General features: G+C 51.4%; 1 pseudogene; it reads right to left on the reverse strand.

Moving 5' to 3' along the window:
* Positions 1 to 702: 702 nt before the first annotated feature.
* On the reverse strand, positions 703 to 2,604 carry Envl-ps4 (MLV-related proviral Env polyprotein-like, pseudogene 4; annotated as a pseudogene).
* Between the last annotated feature and the right edge of the window lie 2,121 nt (positions 2,605 to 4,725).

Genomic DNA, 4,725 nt, shown 5'->3' on the forward strand with positions numbered 1-4,725 from the left:
TCTCAGGGAGAACTTTCCCTCAGGATGGAGACCCTCCAACTCAATGACCAGACCGAGACCACAGGATGCAATCAGCAAGAGGATTTGGTTTATTGTCGGGATACACAGGCACCTGTGGGCGCTTCAGTCACTCGGGGGACTGGCGCGCCACACGGAACCAAGGATGGGCTTTTTATAGGATTCTGGGGAGCAGAAGCAAGCATACAGAAGCAGATGCATGGTTACAGGGATATAATTGGTGGATTCTAATGTGGCAAGGGTTCAGCCCGGGGGCGAGTTCCCTAGCCACCTTCCTGGAACATAAAGGCTGACTCGGCCCCCCAAGGGTTTAGCCCGGGGGCAAGTTCCCTAGCTACCTTCCTGGAACATAACGACTGACTCAGCCCCCCAAGGGTTCAGCCCGGGGGCAAGTTTCCTAGCTACCTTCCTAGAATATAACGGCTGACTCGGCCCCCTACCAGGGTGTGGGACCTCTCCCGGGGCTTTTCTCATTGTCAGGCGCTCAACCGCAGTCGTCCTGTTGCCAGGCCTTCAACCACACACATCCTGCTTGGCAGCTGCTGTGTACTCAGTGTTCTAACCTTTCCCTGCACCAGTCATCTTAAGTATAGCCTTGCAAAATGGCGTTACTGCTGCTAAGCTGGGGTCTTTAATTCCCCCATTTTTTTGCTAACTTTGAGTGAAATCTTTCACTCGACTTGGTCAAGAAATTTCTGTCTCTTGTTGTCTCAGCCTATGGTGCTGCTGCGTCAGTACGAGGGTCTGAATGACTGAAAGTCTATCCCTCATGAACTGTACCAGCCTATTAAGGATGCAGGGTCCAAAAAGAAGAATTAGGAGAAGAATAAGTAGGGGTCCCATCAGGGTAGACAGGAGGGTAGCAAACCAAGAAGATTGGTTAAACCACCCCTCGAACCATCCCTGTTGGGAATCAAACAGTTTTTGTCTTTGGGCCAGGCGTTCTCGAAACTTAGCCATATTATCTCTTACTATTCCAGTATGGTCTGCATAGAAACAGCACTCTTCTTTTAGAGCAGCACATAATCCACCCTCGCGGAGGAACAACATATCTAGCCCTCGTCTATTTTGGAGGACCACTTCAGACAACGATGTTAAGGACTTTTCTAATGCACTCACAGACTCTTCTATAGCTTTAAGATCTGCATTCATGGCTGCTTGTAACTGACGGAAATGACCAGTTTCTATGAGTGCAGTGGTCCCGGTCCCTATACCTGCGGCCACTCCCCCCAAGGTGATTCCTCCTAGGAGTAAAGCTAAAGTCAGGGTGGCAGGCTCTCGTCGGAAACGAGTCTGTCTCTCGAAAAACGAGTATATATACTCGGATTCATGGTAGGTGACTTTGGGCCAAATTTCTACTAATACACAATAGTCAGAGGATTGGTTGAGGACTGTGGCTGAGATGCAGGGTGTTAGTCCGGTATTGCAGGCCCAGTATGTGCCTTTTGGGGCTGCCAGGAAGTAGTTCCCGATGGGAATCTTCTGAGTGGTGTTGCAGAGGGTCTGGTGTGTGTGGGGTACATTCCCCAAGCAGAGCCCTTGTCCCGAGACCTCGGGCAGAGTTAGTTTGTGGCTGGGGGTATTGGCACAACTGTCTGGGGCAGCAGTCAGGTTCGTATAATTTCCAATGACTGCCACCCCTTCATAATAGGGCGGACCGGAAACGAGGCACAACCAGCACTCCTGAGTCCTAAAAGGGTCTGAATAGTTGAGAGCCACATATGCACCAGCCACCAAATTGAATAATCGATCCCCGGTGCCTGGCAACGGGGAGATCAAAAATGTGGAGCCCCCTGTTGTGGAGAAGGGGCTTGTAGGGGTACTACTAGGGGCCTGGGTGACCTTAGGCAATGACGGGGGTTGGGCTTGTGCCGGGAGCGAGGGAGGCTTCTGATCTGGTAGAACTAGGTTGGGTCCAATGGGTCGAGTGGCCAGGGGAGAGACTTGTCTATTTAGAGAGAACAGACCCACCGGATCGGTCCCTGTGACGTATAAGCGCAGGCCCCAAGATTTGGGCCCGTCCCAGGTCGCTCTTCTACCTGAGTCGGTGAAGTGGAGGACGAGGGGATTGCATTTCGCGCCCCGTTTACACAAGGTGTAAGGAAGCCGACCGTCTCGTTTCAGAGTTATCAGGTCCCAAGATGAGGATGGCTTCCAATACGCATCCCCAGTAGTCTCACATCCCAACTGGGCACAGTACCCACTCCCCGGCCCTCCGCACTGCCGGCTCACTCTATGTCCAGGGCAAACGTAGATCTCTTTGCTGTGGGAAGCCGGACTGCAACCATAGTAGGTGGTTGAGGGATGCCAATTATGGGTAGTGCCAGGCTCCCACTTGTAGTCTATCACATCGCAAAGGTCAAAGTATAAGGGAGGGAAGGCATCGGCCAGCGTCCCCCTTACGGAGGTAGCATTAGCCAGCCTTCCTGTCATGAGATTAGTGACTGTCCAGGTAATATTATAAATGTGGTGGGGGCTTATTCCCCCACTGACTCTAGGCCACAAAAGGACTAGGAGGAGCCACGTAGGAGTTTTAACTTTAAGGGGTTTGGAGTACGATGAACTCTCCATGTCTGGGGTGTAGTGTTGTGAATTAGTCAATTCCTCAGACCGGACTGCCGTCTACCTTTAGGGCGGTCGGAGTAGTCAGGAGGACGGTGTAGGGTCCTTTCCACCGTGGCTCGAGATTCTTGGTCTGGTGTCTGCGCACCCACACGGTATCTCCAATCTGGAATGGGTGTGGCACCACCGGATGCTCAAGCTTGTCCTGGTAAGCAGCGGCCAAAGGTCTCCAGACGTCTCTCTGCACAATCTGTAGGGCCTGTAAATGGGCCCTCAGAGAAGGGCTGTCAGCAAAAATCAGCAATGTTTGAATCAAAGAAATGGACAAATGGGGGTGGTTCTCCATACATCATTTCAAAAGGAGTTAGACCATGGGGGCCCGGGGTATTCCAGGCCCGATATAGAACTAGGGGAAGGAGGGCCACCCAATCCTTTGAGCCAGTTGCAAGCGTAAGTTTGGATAAAGTCTCCTTAATTGTTCTATTCATGCGTTCTACCTGACCTGAACTCTGGGGTCTATAGGCACAATGTAATTTCCAATCAATCCCCAGCGATTTGGCCACCAACTGACTTACTTGGGAGACGAAAGCGGGCCCGTTGTCCGACCCCAACGCTTGAGGCATGCCATACCTGGGAAAGATTTCCTCGAGGAGCTTCTTGGTGACCATTTTTGCAGTCTCGTGCTTTGTGGGGAAGGCTTCGACCCATCCTGAGAAGGTGTCTACAAACACTAGGAGATACTTGTATCCATACATACCTGGTTTAATTTCAGTAAAATCAATTTCCCAATGGATGCCGGGACGGTGTCCCCTAGGACGAACTCCTTGTCCAATCATGGTCCTTCCCGGGTTAACCTGAGCGCACGCTTTGCAACTCTCAGTCACCTTTTGTATCGCTTTGTCCCGATTCAAAAAAACACAGATTTATCTCTTCCCAATCTAGTAAGGTTTTCATCTTCTTAAACCCCAAATGGGTTAATTTATGTAAAAAGGAGATCAATTCAAAAGTCATTTTTATTGGCATAACTGTCTTTCCTTTGTAGACCCACTGTTTTAGTTGAGGGTGGTAGATGGCCCCCATTTTTTCTAGGAGCTCTATGTCCTCATGGGCATAAACCCAACTGGTTTGTCCCACTGGTGGGGGCGTGGGTTGGTCTGGGCTATTTAAGGGCAAGATTTGTTTGCTCATGGCCGCTTCTCGCGCCGTGGCATCGGCCAGCCAGTTTCCTCGTGCCTCTGGGTTGTGCCCTTTCTGGTGTCCTGGACAATGCATAATACTCAGTCTTTTGGGCAAGAATAGGGCTTCTAAGAGGGCCAGAATTTCAGCCTTATTTTTAATATCTTTACCCTCAGATGTGAGCAGCCCCCGCCTCCGGTAGATCTCCCCGTGGATGTGTGCCGTGGCAAAGGCATAACGGCTGTCTGTATATATATTTAGCCTCTTACCTTTTGCCATCTTGAGCGCCTGAGTCAAGGCGATGAGTTCAGCTCGTTGTGCGGAGGTACCAGCAGGCAGGGCTTTCGCCCAAATCACTTTGTCCTCCATAGTGACCGCAGCTCCAGCCTTTCGCTCTCCCTCTGCCAAGAAGCTGCTGCCATCGGTGTACCATGTGTGGTCAGCATTCTGAAGAGGCTGGTCCGATAGGTCCGGCCTGGTTCCATGTACTTCTGCGAGGATTTGTAGGCAGTCATGCTGTTCTGCCTCCTCTGGTAGAGGAAGCAAGGTGGCAGGATTGAGAGCGACTACAGGCCCAAACTGAACCCGTTCTGCATCCAGTAACAAGGCTTGGTAGTGGGTCATGCGGGAATTAGAGAGCCAGCGGTCTGGGGGCTGCTTTACCAAGGCCTCCACTGCGTGGGGTGCTAGGATGGTGAGTGGCTGTCCCAAAGTCAATTTTCCAGCGTCCTTGATCCGGACAGCAATAGCAGCCACCATCCTTAGGCACGGTGGCCAGCCGGAGGCCACAGGGTCCAATTTCTTAGACAGGTAGGCCACAGGGCGTTTCCAGGGTCCCAACCTTTGTGTTAGGACCCCTTTAGCATACCCCTGTTTCTCATCGATGAACAGTTCAAAAGGTTTGGTAATATCAGGGAGACACAAGGCAGGGGAGGACAATAAGGCCTGTTTGATGTTTTCAAATGCTTT

The sequence above is a fragment of the Rattus norvegicus genome, chromosome 4 (assembly GCF_036323735.1).
Source record: "Rattus norvegicus strain BN/NHsdMcwi chromosome 4, GRCr8, whole genome shotgun sequence".
NCBI lineage: Eukaryota > Metazoa > Chordata > Mammalia > Rodentia > Muridae > Rattus > Rattus norvegicus.